Genomic DNA, 23,620 nt, shown 5'->3' on the forward strand with positions numbered 1-23,620 from the left:
ATAAATCCTATTTGCGCTATCTTCCCCACTATGGGTGTCTTCACTATTGTGGTGAACTAGTGACCTACACCTGCAAGATCACAGGATATTATACATGCATGTATCACATTGGCATGACTAGCTCATGGTGGAAGGGACAGTTGAAGGAACCAACATATATTATAGAAATATATTTCATTTATGGATTCATAGGTGGTGTCTTAAATAATGCACAGCTCACTTATCTACACACACAATATTAGAGTGGTGACTCTTCTCAAGGAGCCAGCCATTTGTTTATTACTATTTTGGATTAATTTCTTATATTTCACCTATGTTTTAATTAGAATATATTACAAGTTGCTTCATCCTCTGAGCATTGATGAACCTGGGTGCCTTTGATCTGAATTGTTCATTTTTCTATGTAGCTTCATCTTCTAGTAGGCTCCTCCACTTGATAATGCATTCATTGGCATCTCTTGAACAGAGGACTTCGGCTCTGACTTCTAAAGATGCCCTTGGGTTTCATTACTAGTTTTCCCCCTTCACCCAAAAGGGTAACTACGTCTGTATAGGGGTTATTGGACCCAATATTTTCTTCAAATATGAAACATATAAAACATCATATAGCTTTCCCTTGTCTGGCATATCTAATGCTAGGCTACTTGACCTACTCTCTTGTTGATTTGGGGTAGCATCGGATGTGCTCTAGCCACGAAATTTGGTGGAGAGGTTGGGGCACATGAGATCTCCAATACCCAGAAAGGGTTTGGGCAAATTCTAAACGGCTCAGTAGATATTAAAATAATTAATATTTTTAACGGAGTCCCTAAGTCTAAACTTCGGGAAAATAAAATATTAATGTGTATTAATATGAATCTATGTTAGAGTGGTTCAAAAGACATGGATCAAGCCAGATCTAATCTTAGTCGTTGATTAGGTACTTAATCTCAGCTGTTGAGATGTCAACAAGAAAAGTATAAGAGGAGGCTTGAGGGTCACTTGGAGAATACACCATAGTGATCAGTCATTCTATTCTCTACAGCAGCGTTTGCTAAGAGAGATAGAATCAATGATCGAGAGAGCAGCTAAGGGGCATTGAGTACAGAGAGGCAAGGGAGAGTCCAAGGAAAAAGAGCAAGGGAGAGTCTTCCGAGACGAAGGTAGCGTCAGCACTCAATACTAGGGCCATAGGCTTGATTATTAAGCTGCCCCACTCAAAAATTATTTGTTTCTTTGAAAAAAATTGCATTTGGAACATTAATGCAAAAAAAGGCTAAACGCTCCTGAAAATGTAAGAAGTGTTTTTTTTTGGGAGCGCGCTCCCGAGGCACTCCAGAGCTGCTCCTGCTTAGAGCGTGAATTGGGAGCCGGAGCGAGAGGGGGGGGGGCACACTCCCCCGCAACCCTGGCTGAGCATAAAACTTCCAAGGCTATGTATGATGCCATTGTTGGATTGTACACAATCAACAATGTCAATCAATCCATCAATCTAAGGGGTCAACTTTGCCATATCAAGATGACAAAGAATGATACAGTGGCATCATACTTGTCAAAATTACTTCAATAAGAGATAAACTCCAGACCATTGAAGAAAAAGCATCTGACAAAGAATTGGTAGTTGTTGCTTTGGGTGGTCTACCTAGATCATGGGATTCTTTTGCATCAAGTATTTGTGGAAAATAAAATGCACCTACTTTTGACAAGCTATGGGCAGCCTATACTCAAGAAAAATCAAGACTCCTTTCTAGAGGTGACCTTGAAGATCCAAGTGATGAAGCTCTTGCAACACATTCAAGAAGCATCAAGAGAAGAAGACCTAATTTTGGAAGGTTTCAAAGAAGTTCAGGTAGAAGACCTAATGCAAGACCTGCTCCCAGATCTGATTCAAAAAGGGAACCCATTCCATGTATAGGACCTCCTCCTCCCTCTTATGATAGAAGAGATAGAAGAGATAGAAAAGATGAAAGGGATATGACAAATGTTCAATGCTTTCGTTGCCAAGCATATGGTCACTATCAAGCTCATTGTTCTCAAAAATATCAAAGGGATGACTGTCAAAGCGATGAAGATCTAAGAAGGAGAGGTAAGCATCATGCTTCTATTGTTGATCTAAATGAATCATCTTATAAGAAAAGGCATAGGAATAATAATTCTAATTCTGAATACTCATTTTATTCTGCCCTTACAGGTTCCATTGCAGGTCATGATGAAATATGGTCGGTAGACGGTGGTGCTTCTAGGCACATGATAGGGAAGCATTATAATCTCTCTGAAATGGTTGAAAAGAAGATAGCTCCAAGAGTTGAACTTGGAGACAATGATAAATATGAATTCAATGGCATTGGTTCATCTTCCTTCCAATTGGAATCAGGAGGTAATGTATCCATTAAAATATTTTGTATGTTCCTAGTTTGAAGAAGAATTTGTTGTCTACTTCTTCTCTTAAAGGCAAAGGATATAAAGTGGCTTTCGTGGATGGACAACTTCTAGTATGGAAGAAGAATGCCTCCTTTGAATCCACTAAAGTCATTGGTGTTAGAATTGGAGGATTATATTGCTCCTTGAATGCTCAATTCAAGCCCTACTACACAATACCACTGATCTCTGTCAGTTATGGCATCGAAGGTACGCTCATATGCATTATAAAGCTTTATCTAGATTGAAAGACTTTGTCAAAGGTGTACCTAAACTTAGGACTGAACATGACGGAATATGCAAAGGATGTGCCCTTGGGAAAAATGTTAAGGGAAGATGTAATAGCAGTGATAGTAGATCCCAAGTAATCTTGGATATTGTGCACTTTGATGTGTGTGGGCCTATGTTTGATAAGACCTTGGGTGGAAACTTGTATTATGTCTCTTTCATTAATGATTATTCATGCAAAACATGGATTTATCTTCTAAAGACCAAGGATCAAGTATTTGAAAAGTTTCATGAATTCAAGGCACAAGTTGAGAATGCTACAGGAAGAAGGATCAAGACCTAAAAGAATACTTCATTATGTTCGAGGTACAGTTCAGCTTGGGATTCATTATAGTGGAGAAGCATCTCCTCTCTTGGTTGGTTTCACTGATTCTGATTGGGCTGGTGACCCTGATGATCGGAAGTCTACTGCAGTTTATGTCTTCACTCTTGCTTCTGGACCTATTACATGGGCTTGCAAGAAACAAAGTGACATTTCTCTTTCTTCAACAAAAGCAGAGTATCGTGGCGTCATTGAAGCTAGTAAGGAAGCCTTGTGGCTTCGTCAGATCCTGTCAGAGTTTGGTTTTCAGCAACAGCATCCGACTACATTTTGGTGTGATAATCAAAGAGCCATTCAACTATGCAAAGATCCAATCCAACATTAGTGTAGAAAACACATTGAACTATACATGCACTTCACCAGAAAGGTCATTCATGACCATGTTCTTGAAGTGCAATATTGTTCAACCAATGCTCAAGTTGCAGACATCTTTACAAAGGCTCTCACATAGGCGAAGTTTATTAAACTTCGATTTATGGTTAGAGTTCAGGAAGTTGTTGCTAAGGGGGGATAGGCTCTAATGACTCCTTCCTTCTCCTATTGTATCATCTTTGTACATCCTTCAATCCTATCCCAAGTTGTTCTTAAGGGGGGATGTTAGGATATTCTGACACATAGGAAATAATTAAGTATAACTTAGTCTAGTGTATAGTTAGGTAAAGTGTGTTTCTTTAGTAAGTACCTTTTGTAACTTACAATCCAACGGTCATGATATGTTCTAGACATGAAGTGATCCGACGGTTCATTCTCTCCTCGGTATTACCAACACTTGATCCATGGCTTAACGCCCGATTGGTCCATGATCTCTATTTAAGGAGCATGTAGGGTCATTTGTTAGGTGGTTGTTCATGAGAGAAGCTTATGTAAATTTTCTTTCTTTAACATTAATAAATTGCCTGAAGTGGCCGCATTGGCTCAGGCCATGGACTATTTCCCTCTTTGAGGGTTTTAACCACATCAAGAATACTGGTGTACTAATCTGCGATCTGTTTGTAAGCGGTGTCCTTTGATGTTCTATCTAAGGAACTTACCCCATAAATTCCTACATTAGAGCCTATTACAATCAACTCATCACAAGCTAGTAGAACAATGTCCTATTTGCTTATCACAAGCTAGGACTCTCCAATTGCATCCAAACGCTAGGTAAGGCATTCACCAACAACAACCCTAACTAAAACTACTGCTTAACAAGGTATCATACTAAGCTACTCCCCACTATAAATAGTCAACAAGTGAGTATCAACACTAACAAGTCCATTCTTTATCTCCCACTTGTAGGCTTGTAGCACACATATATTCTAGTAAATTCTCGAAGTTTGCATCACACTAGCTCATAGTTTCCTTTACTCCTATAGTGTTCATGTTTACTTTGGGGTTTGCATTATGCCAACCATAGGTCTTCTTGCATAAGACAAGTACAAAGGTTCCAAGACAAACCCTAGCACTAGCCTTCCAAGCTTCCTGCCCATCCTAAGATATGCCAAACCCCAAATCTTCTTCTCTTGCAACATGCAAGCACTAAGAACTTGTGATATTCCCACTTAGCAATATTGCTATGGGAAATATCAATTTTGTCAATTTTGTCAAATTTTGGATTACTACTTAGGAAAAGTGGGTTCTAGGAACCCACTTAAAGTTTGACCTAAAGTAAGGGCCCAACATAAGAGAAAAGAGGAAATCAAATGGTTAGTGGATGGTGGGGGCGACCCCAAGGAAGGAATACACTCCCCTCTTGGTAGTATGCACTCTTGGAGGGAAAGAGGGTGGGAAAATCGAAGGATGGGCCCCACCAATGACAAAATAGGAGGGAGCACTCATTTTGGGGCATCTTTGATCACTTGAGAATTCACGCTTGAGTCGGGAGCCAAGTTTGCATATGTTGTTGAGCACGCAACATTTCAAGCGAGAATCTCACCATACCTTCGATGGACTTCGAGTGCTAGCCGTAGGAGGTAACCTTCATCACACTCGATCTAATCTGCGCATCTATTCAACGTATTTGAGGAGTTGGTGCAATAGAAGGGACGCAGGAAAGGAAACATGCAGTTATTGGAGGAGTTGTTTGTGGAGCAAGGGATTTGTTGGGCTTTCCGGGACAATCTAGGGCCATCATTTGCTGAAGATTTGGAGAGATTCCAGAGCTCCATTTTGAGTGAGTTTGTTGGGCAAAGACCATCATCAGTAGGGACTTTGTGGGGCTATGAAGTGGTACTTCGTGCCACAAGTGGGGCATTGGGAGAAGGAGGAGTTATGAGCTGAGTTTTGTGGGGAAATTCTTGGAGGGGAATTGCTTAGTATTGCAGCGATTTTGGGAATCTTAAATTGTGATATTTATAGGTGGGTTGAAATTCCGGGGTCAACATTTGGCCAAACCCTTTCTAGGTTTTGGTGGGTTATTGGAGGAGAGACCGGGGTTAATTTCCTGGAATTTTTTGAGCACTGACGAAGGACCTAGCAACCATTTCTTGCAGCTAACAGCACAGTTTCTTGAGGGTCAGTGCAGACCTTTGTTGGGGACAATTTCCTAGTGGTCGAGCAGTTGATTTCATCACCTGGGCCTGCCTTGGGAAAGCCTAAGTGCATGCATTTTGATCTCATATTGTACCCCACATTTATCTTAATAAAATAGCTCAATTCAGCGCAGATTTTGCAATTTTCTGGGTGTTTAATATTGTGTGAAAATTGTGTGTGTGTTTTGTCATGCATGCTTTGTTTATCATTGTAAATTTTCTTTAGGGATATTATAGAACTCTAGGAAATATTATAATTGAATATCAAGAGCATATAAAAATATGATCCAAGCCTTGTTCAAGCTAAGCATTACACCAACTTCCATGTGCTCCATTTTCTTGCTCAAGGGTTTATATCAATGAACCTTAGGTCTTCGTCTCTTGCATCACACAAGTGCTAAAACCTAAGCTCATCCCTAATGTTAGCATTCATCATCATCTGTCTGCTAGGGTTTACATCATAAACCATAAGTCTTGTTCCCTACCATACTTATCCATACTGTGTACAGAACCATGGTTCCATGTGCGGAACAATGTACGAAACCGTCACAATTCCACATTGGAAGGAACCACTTCAAATTCACAAAACCACAATTCTGAATTTCCATGGCATAGTTCGTTGGGTACTTCAGCAATGGATACATACAGTGCACAGTTCCAGCCTCCAAACAAGGGGGTCAGTTCCTGCAACAGTGATTGTGCATCACAGTTGTCAAAATCAGACCCAAGTTTCACATGTTAATGAGTGGCTTCTAAGGTTGTTCAATATGCTAATTTATCATGAACAGTTAGCAGATTTGTTAAGTGATTTAACAAGCTAAGGAACTAAAGGAGAAGAATTAGGGATGTAATAAATTTGTTGTTATAAAGTTCTCCCATAACTAATTTGTGAAGGGGGTTAAACCATTAGGACTATGAAGCTTTCCCCCTTCAATTCCATGGGTTTGTCTACATTTTCACCAGTCACTATGCCTACATACCCAAATCCTCCATGATCTTACTGGTTTCCCATAGCTGGGCCAAGATCGTGCTTTGATACTACCGTAATGTTCCAAATTGAAATTTACAGCTAATAACAGACACATGAACTAGGCTATATCAAATAAAATCACAATTAAGCATGCACCATCAAAAACACTAAGAAAATGGGCCAATAAGCTAAGCCATTTTATTAAATTATGAGTTGTAAGGAGTACCTGTAGCAAGGAACAAGTGAACCTAGGCTTGCATAAGCAAGCCGGAGAAACCGAGGTGGAAGAGATAACCCCCAAGAGTTAGGAAACTTCGGCCCAATAGCCTTCTGCGCAGACCCGAAAATTGGCAACTACTGCTACACTGAAAAAGCTGAGAATGACCCTTTGTGGTGCCCGGAATCACCTGAAAATGTAGTTGTAGCTTCCGCCAAAAATACTCAACCAAACCTAAAAAGGAATCTGCCCCAAACCAACCACCTACAAAACCCACAAAATGGTGCAATTACCGACTGAATAATAAAACGCATTGTTGGACAAAAAGCGGATTTTTGGCTTGAATACTACCTGGAAGAATCTGCAAATTTAACCCCGGACTCTTTTCAACAAACCCACAAAAACCCATAAATTGTTTGGCCTGGTTCTGACCCTCGAAATTCGGCGCCAAATACCATGTCCTCCTCCAACAACTGGGAAATACGGCCTGCCTACAAACTCCCAAAAAAATCCCTCCAATCACTCCAAAAACACTGAGTTACACTGCGCCAAGGTTCTCCTTATTTCTCCCGGCAAATTCCAGCTCCAAAACTTGTCCCACAAACTCCCACGTGTGCCCAATGAGTGACTTTTGTGCTGGCCCTAGATGCTCCAAATCGTGCTCCCTTCAAGCAGCAGTGTCTTTCTCCCAAACTCCTCCAAAAGGTTGATATCCCACTGAAACTCCTATGCCAAAATTCTCCCAGCAATTGTTAACCGGAAGACCACCGTAATGACCCAAGCATATCCTCTCCTACGTCCTTCTGGAATAAGCACTAGTTGAGTGAGTGGCTGAATGTTTGGCTCTAAATCCCTCCAGCTCCTCTCCAAAGTTGTACGATTTGACCTCCCTAGGGTAGCACTCGAAGTCCACCAAAAGAAGGGTGAGTTCTCCCCTTGGAGAACTTTGTGCTAAGCAGCACTCGTGACCCAGCTAAATAGCTTGAGCAACAAAGGAAAATAGATGAATGAACAAAAGCCCCAATAGCTTCTATGCTTCTTCTATTTATAATTTCTTCTTGCCTCCTCATGTGGGTCCCTCCATCCAATAATTCGACCTCCTTCCCTTAGCAATTCGATTTTCCTAAGGGGTTCGAATTCCCCTTTTTGGGTGGCCCCCACATCCCACTACCAATTTAATCTTTCCTTTTTCTCTAATGTTGGTGGCCTTCATCTCTCCAAAAATTAAGTGGGGACTCCCTCCACCCACTTTTCCTAGGTTTGCATGCCAAAATATTTCCCAACACCCAATTGCAAAAATAGAAATTCATCTTAGCCAAATTAATTTAATTGGGGACATTACAGTCCTCCCCACCAAAAATTGCTTGTCCTTAAGCAATGCCTGAATAAGCACCTTCTCAATCAGCTGACCCCAACAGTCTCTACACACAATACCAAGGTCCCAAATGTACCACCAAGTCATCCTGATCTCTACCCTGTCCTACTAGGATCCCAAGCCATCCTGACCAGCGTGAAGCATCCCCCGCTCCATTCGTTGTCCAACTCATCATAGGCTCTCGACACCCTCTACATGTCGCCACTAAGAAGAGCATCATGGTAGTATACGATCTTGATCATCTCCTCAGGAAACTGCTCTTCCAAATAGTCCCTCTCGTGCACTTCAGGGGTGATCTCCTGAAGATACAACCCACGCCCTATGTGAATGAAGTCTCCCCTGCATGAGCTCCTCCTAAAATCCTCGTGCTAGCCAACCTACCATGCTCATGAAGTCCCCCACACCATCAACGAGTCACCAAAGCCCCATGGAAGATATGAGTGACCTCCCCCTATACCAACCAACTCATCCCTAAGGGTCATTGAGCTGCCAAGTATTGTGATACCCGAGTCCCATGCTACCCTTGGAAAGGTGCCATCATGTTGTCATTGCGCCACTCTGGCGCTAACCGACTGCCCATTGTGCATGCACTGTATCTTCCTCTCCTAGAACCTAATGGTGAAATACTGATAGAGGCGAGATACATCTACCTAGACATCTCCATGACGCCAAAGCCTACCCATCCAAATCTAACTCTAAACCTGTGCAACAACAGAGAATGTTTGCCTCCCCATATGATGAAACCCCTTGCAAACCCCCATGTGTCATCCTAGGGTTGCAGGGGAGCGCCCCTCCCCCATGTCTCGCTCCCGCTCCTAATTCGTGCTCCGAGCAAGAGCGGCTTCGGAGCGCGCTCCCTAAAACAAAACGCTTCCTGCCCTTTCGGGAGTGTTTTTCAGGAGCGTTTTCGGCAGTGCGCTGTTTTTCAGGAGCGTTTTCGGCAGTGCGCTCCCTAAAATAAACGCTCCTTGCCTTTTCGGGAGTGTTTTTTGGAGCGTTTAACCTTTTTTGCAAAAAAAAATTGGCATAATGTTCCAAATGCAATTTTTTTCAAAGAAACAAATAATTTTTTAGTGTGGCACCTTAATGATCAAGCCTATGGCCCTAGTATTGATACGCGATTCATGGTAATGTTAAAAATTCTTAAAGTAAAAGTGACATTCTCCTTAATCTTCATTTTCATCCTTTTGCTTAAATTTTTAACATTACCATGAAATGACTTGGGAGAAAGTAGAATTTTAGATTTCATTCAAAATCCAGTAGACTTATCAGTTTTTCAGGATTTCAAGATTGGGGGATTGCAATGTTTCCATTAAATTTTGTCATGTATTAGGGTATGGAACTCGTCTTTAATCAAGAGCACCAATCCCTCTATGTACCTTGATGTTAGTGACATTAGTTGTTGAACTCCTCTATCATGACCCTCCTAAAAATGTACGCATCACTCAAACAAAATCTTGACTTGACATGCTATGTTTTTTCTATCTTATGTTAATGCTTAAAGGGTGATATTAATGACAAAGATCCTGATTTTCCAACAAGACTAAAAAATTAGACATATCTCGTGGTGGCAAGAGGCCCAAGCATAAGCAATAGATAATAGATTTACTTGTCTTTTCTAGTTTCTAGTAGTTTTTATAACTATTGACTCTTTCATATTTATTATTATATTTTTTTAAACAATATATGACAATTTAAGTTTGAAGTTTGAAGTTGCCAATTATAACTCATTAGTAATGAATTATGAATATCATGCTTCATGAAAGTTGAAAGTTGTTTCATTTCATTTAATTTTATAACATTTCATTTCATGTTAGATATTATTTGTTGTAATAGTTACACTTAGCTTACAAGTACAACTTTGGTGATCAATGATGATAAATGTTATAGATTGAATTTTGAACAATGTTGCACGAAGCGGGAGCGAAGCGGAAGCGGAAGCGGAAGCGCAGAAGCGTCATTTTCCAAAAATCTAGGAAGCGAAGCGTCCACGGAAGCTATATATATATATATAATATATATATATATATATATATATATATATATATATATATAAATATATATAATATTATATTTTTTTGCATTTATACTCAAAACAAACATCCCAAATACCAAATTAATTGTAGAAGACATGAAAACATGCATATTTTTGCATAAATCAAGATAGATATGGCATCCATGATTCCATTGTAGTTACTAGTATGTACAACAATCATCTATATTCTAGCTATTACAAACATACATCAAATTTTTAAGCATATTATAAAACATAAAACATTTAAGCATATTATAAAACATAAAACATAGAGCATATTATGATTTATCTAGCAAGTGAGCAACTGTCAACATTTGTCATGTCCAAAATTCAAATAATAATGTTTACAAAATATGTCACTTGGTCACCGCCAAGCCAAAAAGGTCCAAAATTCAAATTCACAAGTCTACAAGTCTAATGAGTAATCTATGACAAAAAGTAGTAGAATGTGAATATATCTACTAATCTCTCCTCCTTCCACCACGAATAGAACGTGGTGGCGGGCCTCCACATGGTGGCAATGAAGAAGATGGTGCCTCTGGAAGTCGTGGCACTGAAACTGATGAAGAAGAACCCCCTGCTGTTGGTGTTGAACCATGGAACCTAGGAACCAAGGGACCAGATGAGGGAGCATCTGCTATATTTATATTTTTTTTTGCTTTCATTTGTCACCCTAACCCAAGGTGGACCCACCCCCAACAAGCAAACTCACCTAAAATTTTAAAAAAGTTGAAAAAAAAAACGATTTTCTAAATGCTTTTCCGGAAGCTTTTCTGGAAGCGTCTCGGAAGCGTCTGGGACGCGTCTGGGAAGCGCCTGGGAAGCGTCTGGGAAGCGCCGTACGAAGCGCGCTTCCGGGGGCGCTTCCGTACGGGGCGCGCTTCGGGCCTAGGATCCGGGGGGGGCGCTTCCTGCAACATTGATTTTGAAAGCTTGAAACTTTAAGATTGATTAATCATGAGACTCAATATGTTGTATGTTACTATGTTACTAACTTGGACGTGGTTGATGAAGATTATAACTTCCAAATGATTGTTGTTATATGGTTCAATCTAAGCTTTTATTGTTTTTATATCTAATTCATCATTCTACATGTTTTTGTTGACATATATGCATCAAAATAAAAAAATATACATATTATATAAAAAACGCTCAGGGATTCGCTCCCAAACCGGGAGCTTCTGAAAATGTCGCTCCCGCTCCCAAGTAACCTTGTGTCATCCCAAGAGCACACTGTATCACTCTCTGCCACGACTCCGCCCATCATGAGTGATCTATCAATCAACTGAATCCCTACATCACATAGCCAGACCTACTGTGACATAGCTTTGACAATTGATGGAATCTCTCTGGCCCTCATCTCTAGTCCTTGCATACCAGCAATATATAGGCTCCATATATCATGAACGAATCTAAGGCATGTTAAACTATCTTGTGCCTACCACTGTGTAGTTTTGATGACCATTGGAAACCACATGTGCCAAATAGCTACCCCGTGAATGCAACCAATAGATGGGTATTTGATACGCGCAATCGACTCAGTGTATGCGGATCCATCCTGCTCCTACCAACCATCGCCACTGGGTCGGCCACCCACTGTCTAGAGAATGTGTCAATACAATGTCGGGAATCCGGATACGTACTAGAAAATTGTCTCAGTCGTACACAGTATCCTCTGCTCATGCATGGTCCAGACATGACCTGTGGAAAGAGTGACACATGTCTCCCCTGTGACCAACTCCCCAAGCATAGAATCAGTGATGAACGATATGCCATCCCTGTCAGTGATCACTTCATCCCTCAACTTGTGGTTGTCAACTCGTGCACCGACCCAATGCCACCGCTGAGAAGTCTCTCCCCTAGCACACCAAGTGTCATCCAAATATCTCTAGTGAGCTCCCCATCCCCTGGTGCTCGTGCCCAAAGTGTCAAAGAACAACGAACAGATCACCTGTTCTTGTAAGTGATGTAGAAGAGGGGTAGGTGTGTGAGTCCCCATGGATACCATCAAGCATCGCTCATCCACGTCCATGTCAATCCTAGGTGAACTACACCCAAAGGTATACCGTATAACCAATGTCTCTATCCATAAGTCTCCCTAGAGGCGACACTCCATGACCTCGCTATGTAGCACCATACACCCACGCATACCACCGAACATCCCTATACTCCTCATCATGCCACTGTACGTTGCGGCCTCGCCCTGTGCATCGCTGGATACCCCCTGCTACTATTGTACCATCCTGTACCATCTCGTGTCCAACCTGTGTCACTATGCCTGACACTCCCTGCGGGTACTCAATGTGATGCGAGTAATTCCTCCTACCCCACAGTGTAAACCGGCAAGATGTGGTATACCACCATGCATCTCCATGATCCCCTGTAGGTCACTGCTCCTCGCTGCATAGCCCTGCACAACACTGGGCGTTATGGCCTAGAATCGCGTCTGTAAGCATCAGGTCGCACCTCCTCATCCATCCTGGTAGACTTGAGCGCCCTAACTCCGCTCCTGCTAGAGGGGATAACTCTGTTGTGCCGATCCTCGGTGACCCTTGAGTCCTAAACCCCAAAGGGAGAACATTGTCCCCATACAATGCCCGGTCTGGTGGCCTACCCATGCCACCTCCTCCAACCATCTCCTACCAGAGAGCGCTAATCATCTTGCAACCCCATGCGCAACCAACATGCCAAATCAACCCATGGAGTCTACTCATAAACCATCTGGCCACTAGTGTCGACTGAAACTCCCTTAAGGAATGCATGCACTTAGGCACTGGGTTGACTACAATGCCATAGCCATCCCGCATGTCTAATGTCGGATAGGAAGCACCCACTGGATCCCAATGCCAACCTGGGCCTCCAGCGCCCTCGATGTCTGGGAGCTCCCATTGGGCTTCTCTCTGGACTATGTCCATCTCCATGAATCTAGCCCCCTCCACCGTGTACCAACTAGAAATCTCTCACCATCCAACCCCAAGAGAGGGATCGAATGCACGAACTCCAACACATAGAACAACCCCAACATGCGGATGTTACACCCTGTGCAGCTCAAGTCGTCTCATCTCGCTACCTTGGTCAATGTATGAAATCTGACTGAGTATCTCTGTCTCTCTCTGTCCAATGGGCAAAAGTAACCTAACATTGTTGCCATCCCTGTCTATGTATGCCCGAACAGGGATGCTCTCACACTCCAACGTGCACTCTAGCTACACTAGTAGGGAATCTAACCGCTCCCCAACATGAGTCAATTTGGTTGTGGACTCTGCACAAACTGCTCTCACGCCCTCCAGCTCCTTGTTCTGTTGTAGAATAGCCTCCCTCACTAGTACAGCCTTCCTTTTTAATGCTAGAAGGTTGGCCTGAAACTAATGGAACTACCGTGGGCATCTATCACCTGTAAACTCAGTCACAGCTCTAGATACCTCAACACCTGTTGGCATCTTGTCCATGGGTGGCATCTCCTCAACCAATGGCTCTATGGGTGGAGGCTCTCTCCTCTCCACCAAGGTGTCAACTGGAGCTATCAAAGAGGTCTCTAACAATGGTGACTCCTACGCTTCACCGAGTATATCGATGTGCTCCTCACCATCCTGTGGGCCCTCAACATCATGCTCAACCTCCTCCTCCTCAGGCTCCGGATATCTAAAGTCAGGTCTCCACCAGCAAAATCACCTCCTGATCTCACCCTCTAACTAACCTCTGGAGGAGATCTGGTGTCCTAAGTTTGTTGACTTACCCCACATGGTGTAGATGGTTGCATCCCCACAATTTGTGTACATCTAGTGGCTCTGTTAAATGGATGAAGATGGGTTTGGCCTGTCACCCTCCTCAACTGGGTCAACCTCTCATCGTTCCAACGAATTCCACCCCAAAATTCCTCCATAATGAATTTCACTAGAGCCATGGGTTTGTCTACATTTTCACCAGTCACTGTACCTACATACCTGAATCCTCCATGATCTTACTGGTTTCCCATAACTGGGCCAAGATCATGCTCTGATACCACTGCAATGTTCCAAATTGAAATTTACAGCTAATAACAAACACATGAACTAGGCTATAGCAAATAAAATCACAATTAAGCATTCACCATCAAAAACACTACGAATCTAGGCCAATAAGTTGAGCCATTTTATTAAATTATGAGTTGTAAGGAGTACATGTAGCAAGGAACAAGTGAACCTGGGCTTGCATAAGCAAGCTGGAGCAACCAAGGTGGAAGAGATAACCCCCAATAGTTAGGAAACTTCGGCCCAATATCCTTCTGCACAGACCCAGAAATTGGCAACAGTTGTTACACTGAAAATATTGAGAATGACCCTCTGTGGTGCTCGTAATCGCCTGAAAATTCAGTTGTAGCTTTCGCCAAAAATACTCAACCAAACTTAGAAGGGAAAATGCCCTAAACCAACCACCCGCAAAACCCACAAAACAGTGCAATTACCGGTTGAATAATAAAACGCACTGTTGGACAAAAAGAGGATTTATGGCCTGAATATTGCCCGGAAAAATCTGTAAATTTAACCCCGGACTCCTCTCAACAAACCCACAAAAACCCAGAAATGGTTTGGTCTAGTTCTAACCCCCGAAATTCAGCCCCAAATACCACGTCCTCCTCCAACAGCTGGGAAATACGGCCTACCTGCAAACTCCCAAAAAAATCCCTCCAATCACTCCAAAAATGTTGAGTTATACTTTCCCAAGGTTCTCCTTATTTCTCCTGGCAAATTCCAGCTCCAAAACTCGTCGCACAAACTCCCACATGTGCCTAATGAGTGACTTTTGCACTGGTCCTGGATGCTCCAAATCGTGCCCCCTTCAAGCAGCAATCTCCTACTCCCAAACTCCTCCAAAAGGCCAATATACCACTAAAGCTCCTATGCCAAAATTCTCCTAGCAATTGCAACCCAGAAGACCACCGAAATGACCCAAGCATATCCTCTCCTACGTCCTCCTGGAATACGCACTAGCTGAGTGAGTGGCTGAATGTTTGGCTCTAAATCCCTCCAGCTCCTCTCCAAAGTGGTACAATTTGACCTCCCTAAGGCGGCACTCAAAGTCCACCGAAAGAAGGGTGAGTTCTCCCCTTGGAGAACTTTTTGCTAAGCAGCACTCATGACCCAACTAAAAAGCTTGAGCAACAAAGGAAAATAGATGAATGAACAAAAGGCCCCAAAAGCTGCTATGCTTCTTCTATTTATAATTTCTTCTTGCCTCTTCATGTGGGTCCCTCCATGCAATAGTTCGACCTCCTTCCCTTAGCAATTCGATTTTCCTAAGGGGTTCAAATTTCCCTTTTTGGTTGGCCCCCACATCCCACTACCAATTTAATCTTTCCTTTTTCTCTAATGTTGGTGGCCTCCATCTCTCCAAAAATTAAGTGGGGACTCCCTCCACCCACTTTCCTAAGTTTACATGCCAAAATATTCCCCAACACCCAATTGCAAAAATACAAATTCATCTTAGCCAAACTAATTTAATTGGGAACATTACAAAAAAACATTCCTCACATATGGATACTATTGAATAAATAAAGAACTTAGTATCGAAATGTTGTGTTGAGTGTGATGAAACATTTATATTATATGGGTATTGACATTGTGGAGAAATTTATCAGAGCGGAAGAAACGCAAGGAAATTAGCGAACGTTTAAGATAGCAAAATGTATTTTTTAAGTGCATATATCCTTCAGATGACTTGTACTTAATGGTATTTCTACGTTTTTTTAAATGCATATATCCTTCTTAAGATGACTTGTACTTAATGGTATTTCTGTAAAAGGATGTCGTATTTCAGTTAGAGGCATGCATTACTAATTAGTGATTATATCATTAAGAAATAAAATCCAAGAACTAATTCATGGCAAAGAAATTTAAAAAACCTGTACTTTTGAAATGATGGGACTTTAAGACCTCAGAACTTTAGATTTGAAATGTTTTACTAAGATAGGAATTTTGATAAAAATCATGGCAAAGAAATTAAAAAACCTTGTACTTCTTTCGAAATGACTGACTTTAAGACATCAGAAATCATAACTTAAAATTTGAAATGTTTAACTACGATAGGAAGAAAAAAATCTTGCTCGGCACCACATAAGACTTGTCACACACCCATTTTATGGGTTCACGTACCCATTTTCAGCGTTTGGCAAACCCGTTTAAGAAAATGAACCCAAGGCGTAGTTATTGAGTACCGAGTTCTTATGGGAAGAACTTGGTTCATATGGGTTCATCTAGGAATTACCTAGTTCGTGGGGACGAGAACCCAGGACGAGTTTGCGAACCTGTGCTTCACAGTGAGAAAGAATTTTGATCTCTTTCTCTTGAAAGGTTTGTTGGAAGACATCTTTGAAAGAAAAGAAGCATCAAAGAATTTTGGGATCATCATTCACTCTTTGAAGAAACTATTGTTAAAAGACGTCCAAAAGACAAACACATCAAGGAAGGATCTCAAAAATAGTCGCAGAAGTAAAAGGACCCTAGCAAGTGTTGGAAACACTGGGGGGGTGAATCAGTATTTCTTTTACACTTTGTTACTTTATCAGTTAAGATCACTTAGATAAAACACAAAATGAACAATAACAAGATAAATGATTTTATTAATAAGAAATTGGTGAGGACTCCAATCCTCTTTACAACGAATCACAAGCTCCAACTTGTACAACAATTTGTTCTAGGGCTCCAACCCTAAGGAAACCAATCCCAAAACCAAATCAACTAAGAAAAATTGTAGGGCTCCAACTCTTAGATGAAGACACCAATCTTCATATTGCCAAGCTCTAACTTGGTCTTTAACACCAAGCTCCAACTTGGTTTCTCTCTGAGCACTCCAATCCTCTAAGGCTCTAGTCCAACGGTACAAGCTCCAACCTGTTCTTCTCTTAGGGCTCCAACCCACTCAACTCACCTAGGCTCCGACTTGGTCTTCTATTAGGGTTCCAAGCCACAACTTCTAGACAATATAGGGTTTTGGTGAGACTTCCAAAATGTCTTCAATAAGTCTCTGACTTGGTCTTTATGAATCTCCAAGAATCTCTTCACTAAGCTTCAATAGTGCACTGGTGTCTATTCTAACAAGATCTTCACAAAGCTTCAACAATGCATGGGAGTCAGCTCCAACAGTGTCTTCCAAGAAAAGTCTTCAAGAATACCTTCAATCATCAATGACAACTTTGACAATCGTAAATATGTCTTCAACGCTCTTCATGATACCCAAACACCTTTCCAAGGTTACTTCATTAGAGTTTCATGATGACTTTTTCAATAGGCTGCTTCCAACAGTTCTTCACAAAAAAATTGTTGCTCCAAAGGTGTCACAAAGGTCTCTCCGATCAAGTTTTCAAGCTTTCTTCAACAAGGTCTTCAAAGGGTGTCCTCTTCAATATTCAAGAGTGCTTTCAATGGTGCTTCAAAAATGCTACCAAGGGCTGCCCAAAACGGTTTTGTCACTTCATTAGTTGTCCTCCAAAACTGTTCTTCAAAACTGTCACTTGGCTTCTCCAATTAATGTCAAAAAGACTGCTCTTATGGGCTGTATTCTAATGCCATCATAGTCTACTCAAAAGCTTCAAGTCTCTATGTCTTCCTGAGCACCGCATATTGAGTGTAAAGGTGTGACAAAAGGGGCTGTCGAGATTACTGTAGCAACTTCCTCCAACAGAGATAGAATTGCAGTGATATGGCTGTTGCAAGGTCTCAAGAATGACCTTAAAAACTCCCTCAACCTTCAGCCCTTACAGCTGTAGTAGTTTCCTGCAAGAATAGTGATATAGAGACAAGAAATGCCTCACAAGAGACTGTCATAAACCTTAGTCATTGATTCATTACTGCTGTAGCAGCCCCTCCAAAAAGAGATACCAAGTTCCAAATAAAAAGACAATAACCCTCACGAAAATCCTATCAGATGTAATGCAGATTGCAGCCTTTTCATTACAGGTGGGACTGAGTTTTTTAACGCTATTCCACCGAATTTATATTCCTGAAACCACCGAATTTCTGCCTCAGGTTCAAAATACAAACACAGAAAATCTGAACAATTCCTCCACAAGTATGAACTTCTTGTTCCTCGCTTGTATCTTTGTCTTTGTTGCTCTGCAGATTTTAGATGATATGACCGAATTTTCTTGCTCAGAAATGAGAGAACTCATCCTTATATTTATAGTTGTTTGCGTCTACTGAAGAGACATGTCGGTTGAAAAGGTGTGTGAGCCTACATAAGTCGGCTAGCAGATTTTTCATTTTTCAACATATTTAAATTTCAAAAATTAATATCTTCATAACAAGAAGGAATTAGGAGGCGAGTGAGTACTCATGGGAAAGCTTATGACCTCCTCTACAGATTGATGTAGTCTTCCTTTCAAGATATGACCTCTAACGATGGCAATTTAATTTCTTTCATCATATGCACATTTTTTCATAACAGTCCTATTAAGGAATTTTTTTATGGAATTAGGGCATTAATTGACTTGGGATTTTTCCACAATTTTGACATGCTTGGAACAATGTTAGGGTTCCTTTTTAAAGCATTTTATTCATTGGACTACATGAGCATCTTTAGGATTTCCTTGAATGAATCATGCATAGGTTTAGGGATAATTTAGCATAATCTTTTAGGGCTTACTTCAACAAAACAAAGGCTAGGTCATCTTTAAGTTTTTAACCATGTTAGGATTTCCCCCAGTGCTAGGGCTTCCAAGACAAGGGCTCTTTCACATAAGATCTTCATCCATTAGGGTTATTTTCAACAAGGTTAGGGCATCATATGGAGTTAGGGTTTCATCATGTACACTAAGAATCTAGGGTTTGTACTTAGGGTTAGGTTTGCTCCAAATGTTTGCTTTAACAATGCACCTATCATATTGACATCAATGACAATTTTACCAACAGCAAGGAGGAGAAGAAGCTTCGTTTTGTATCTTCTCATGACTGTTAGGAGGGTGGTGGATAATAGGCAGTTAACAGAAGGCTGAAAGGAGAGATCTGGACACAAGTTTAAGTTATTTTTTCATCTCAGGCCATAGAAATTTTGTGCAATTGCAGTGGCTGTTTGGAATGCTGAGAGGCCTAGAAAGTGTCTACACACTAGGCTGCATACAGTGTATGTTTTACGACTCCAACTCCGACTCCGACTCGGCCGAGGATCGACTCCGACTCGGCCGAGGATCGACCCCGACTCCGACTCCGACTCGGTAATGACTCGGCCGGCTCGATTTCAATGACTCGGTCGTTGTAAAAAATACATTAAATATTTATTTTTTTATAAAAAAAACATAATTTTAAATATTTTAAACATAATTTTAAAGATTTTCATTCATGTTTCCAAACACACAGCATTATAATATAGATGGAAGACAACATATGATCAAAGTAGGCTCATGAACCAATATATTATATCAAAATGGTACCCAATGGCAATACATAGTCAACTGTCATACATGATCAAAGACTCAAAACAAAATACAAATAACCAAGGAGGCTAGAAATGGCCTCTACAACAAAAGTAAATTGTGATGATGACCAGACTCCAATACTAGTACTACTGGCTAGTAGCTACTGCCAGAGGAGCCAAGATCATCTCGACCAATCTCTGGATCATCATCATCAGAGTCAGACAAGAGGCCCCATGCCTCCTCCTCATCATCATCGTCTCCAACTGCAACTGTAGAAGTGGTGCCAGTACCACTAGCAGGCTGTGCAGCAGATGCAAGCTGAGATAGAGTAGATATGCGGCTGCGCTTCTGTCGTGGCTGAGCAGAGGAAGCACCTACAACTGGAGTCCTACTCCTTGCTGGCTGTGAGACTGAGGCTGGTGGATCGGGATCTGCATTCAACTGAACAGGCTGAAGTTGATGTTCCAGTTCAAGTTCATCAAGATCCTCATCAGGATCAAACTCTGGTGCACGACTCTCCACTACCCAATCTGATGTTGGATCAATGTCTTCCAACACAATGGGATTTGAATCAGGTCTTTTGTTCAGCAATTGGTTCCGTCTGAGCCGAAGGTTGTATTGGACAAAAACTAGATCATTCAACCGTTTTTGCTCCAAACGGTTTCTCTTCTTTGTGTGAATCCTCTCAAAGACAGACCAATTGCGCTCACACCAAGATGCACTGCAAGTTTGACTCAAAATACGAATTGCAAACTTTTGCAATTGAGGGCACTGGCCACCAAAGGCCTCCCACCATTGTGCTGCAAAAAACATAGGAGTGTAATGAATTATGAGTTAGATGAAGGTTGAAGCTCAACAAAATTACAAATTATATCTAACTTTCAAATTATAAATGATTTAACAAACTTTAGTCTTTAATAAAAAAAGTAAAACTGTAAAACCATTAAGAAATTGAAAATTGAAATTTTTGTTTACCTGGCTCATCTGCTTCTCTTGCAATCTTTGCTAGGTTCTTCCCAAAGGTACCTGTTGCATTGCTGAAGGATGTGACCTGTTGATGTATCTGCAGCTGATCAGACTCCGATGGGATCATGCGTTCAATGCAATCAACCAGTCCATCTCTGACCTCCCCCCTCAAAGCTCCTGACTCCTTAGCTTTATAATGATATCGTGGGTTCAAAAAATACCCAGCTGCATGTATAGGGCGATGGAGTTGATTGTTCCATCTTTCATCAATGATTGCCCAAATGGGCCCATACTTTGCCACTCTATCCTTGTATGTTGTCTTTATTTGCTCCTTTGCTTGATCCATAGCCTCATAAATGAAGCCCATAGCCAACCTTTCCCCATCCACCAACCGCAACACCTTAACTAGTGGCTCAGCAAGCTTCACAATCTCTGCTGCCTTTCTCCAAAAAGTTTCATCATGGACTTTCCTTTTCAATTCTCTGCCTTCTAGTTTGTTAGACCAATTGCTTTGATTCCATTCATCACTGGAAAACATCTTTTGCAAGTTTCTATGTTGGGAAAGCATAGATTGCAATGTCAAAAAATGTGTAGCAAATCTAGTGATGGCAGGCCTAATAATATCCTTGCCTCCAGTGTGTTTCCTCATGAGACTCAAAACCAGTGTATGATTGTAGATAAATTTTGTTATGCTTTTGGCATTATCTACAGTGTTTCTGACCCAATCTAATTTTCCAATATCCTCAAGCATGAGGTCTATGCAATGTGCAGCGCATGGGGTCCAAAAGATGGTCTTGTGTTTTTCCTCTAACAGTTTACCAGCAAGAACATAGTTAGAGGCATTGTCTGTGATGATTTGAACAACATTAGCCACCCCCACATCCTCAATAACCTCATCCAATAGCTGAAACAACAAGTGGCCATCTTTTACCTTATCAGATGCATCAACTGATTTTAAAAACATGGTTCCCTGTGGGCAGAAGACAAGAAAGTTTATGATGGTACGGTTTCTTTGATCAGTCCATCCATCTGACATGATGGTACACCCTGTTCTTGCCCATGAGTCCCTGAACTCTTGCAAATACTCATTAATGGATTGAATTTCTTTCTGCAAACGAAACCCCCTTAGCTCTTGCATAGTAGGGCCTTTGAAGCCTTTTCCAGCAGCATGTATGGCATCAAACATAGGCTCATAATATGGTGAACGAGCAGCATTAAAGGGGATATCAGCATCATACCACCATCTAGCTATGTAGTCACTAGCAGTCTCCCTCAATTCTTTCTTCCAATGGTCATCTAAAGTGGGCTGAATTTGACCTTTACTAGCTTCAGGACCATGTGCATCTGATGGAGAGTAGGGAGTGAAATAACTTTTGATAGTCACATCACCCTTCATTCTACCCTTTCCCTTATCTTGAACAGAACCAAAAGAGGGAGGAACATAACGGAAAGGGTTGGATGCCTCAGTTTGAGGGATAGAGGAAGAACCCTCAAAATCATAGTGGGGGTTGGTAGCCATCATTCTTTGTATCTCCCTCTTCCTCCCAATTTCAGCCTGTATCTCTTTTTGCCTAGCCTTATCTTCTTTAAATTTTTCAAAGCTGGCCACCAAATTCTTTCTAATCACCTCAATTTCATCAGAGGGACATGCAGTAATTTGGCCTTTAATCCCTGCCAAGTGTTGTTTCAGCCTATGAATCCCCCCAGGACCTTCCTTAATTTTCCTATGGCAAAACTTGCAATGCATCTGACTATCAACCATTTCAACATATGCCCAAGCAGGATCTTTTGCTCTAGGTGCCATTTTTTGACTAGGAAAACAATCTGAAAATGAAAAAAAAAAAAAATTGATTCAATGTTCATTTATTTGACAAAAAACACTCTCTAAGCTTTCTTGATATGCACCTAAAATTTACTAAGCAAAAACAGATTTATAGAGGTGGAAAAAAATACCTCCAGGCACAAACTGCCTCCTCAAGCTTGCTCCAAGAATCAGCTCCTCAATGCTGCTCCAAATGGCTGCCCAAGAAGCTCCTCACTCCAGCTACAATGCTCCTCCAAGACTCCTCACTGCTGCTCCAAAACAAGCTCAAGAACTCCTCACTAATTCTCAAAGAAGACTCTCACTCAAATGCATAAGACTGCTGTGAGTGAATGAGAGCATTTGGCTGTCTTAAATAGGGTTTGGGAGGGGGAAATGGACCCCAAAAGCATTTAACAATTTACCATTACCCTTTGGAATCCATAAACTGAATTTAACTTTACCAAAAATCACAAAAAAAGTGAATTTATTTCATGTTTTACGCTGCCCAGCCGTAGGTTCATTGACTCGGCCGAGTCAATACGGACCCGGCCGGGTTGACCGAGTCATAGTTGACTCGGTCAACCGAGCCGGGTTGCTGGCCGGGTCATAGTTTTTGGTGTTGGCTCGGTTCGAAACGGCCGTTTCGGAGTTGACTCGGCCGGGTCATAGTTTTTGGTGTTGGCTCGGTTCGAAACGGTAATGGTATACACAAAAAGTACAGTGCAGGCCTGAGGGTCTAAAATTGAAGGAAAGCACAGAATTGTGGAACAAACTTTAGGGCTGACATATGCCCTAACCAGTGATCAAAAGTTGCACCGAACATGATGACAAGAGGAGCAGGAATCAATGTATGATTATCTCTTCTTGTTGATGTTGTTTTGCTAATGGATAGTCGAGGTAGAACAGTTTGGTTGGGTCACCTTAAGGCTGTTGAAAGGCAGCAAGTAGGTGATCCTGGGAACCCTAAATACAGACCTTTGTGAACTATGTCAAAGAAAGGAGATATGTACAAAAATCTTATGAAGACCAGTTGCAATGGCTTGGAAGTTATTTCCAATCAAGAGATGACTACTTATGTACTAAATGCCTTAGTCACCTGATTGAAGCAAGTGTTGTGATTAGTGTCTACTCAAAAAAAGGGATATTACTCCTTTTGGTGTACTGTGGGCTTAATGTATCTTGGAAGACACAAGGAAAAGGCAAAGGATGACACTGAATCAAATGAAAAGTCTCAAGCCTTTGTTACAAGATACAAGAAGAAAAAGAAAGGGAAGTTTGCGAAGTTGTAATGTCCCCATCCCCATATGAAGCTTATGACAGAGCCAACTAGCCTAGAGTAGTTCCTGTA

At 41.4% G+C, this 23,620-nt stretch overlaps 1 protein-coding gene across 2 annotated transcripts in view; it reads right to left on the minus strand.

Moving 5' to 3' along the window:
* Nucleotides 1-23,620, minus strand: part of SCD1 (stomatal cytokinesis defective / SCD1 protein (SCD1)) — a 470,752-nt gene that overhangs the window by 266,530 nt on the left and 180,602 nt on the right. The window lies entirely within an intron of this gene.

Source organism: Pinus tabuliformis, chromosome 6 (genome assembly GCF_031772625.1).
Source record: "Pinus tabuliformis cultivar Carrire ecotype Pingquan chromosome 6, CPIR1, whole genome shotgun sequence".
In the NCBI taxonomy this organism is placed as follows: Eukaryota; Viridiplantae; Streptophyta; class Pinopsida; order Pinales; family Pinaceae; genus Pinus; species Pinus tabuliformis.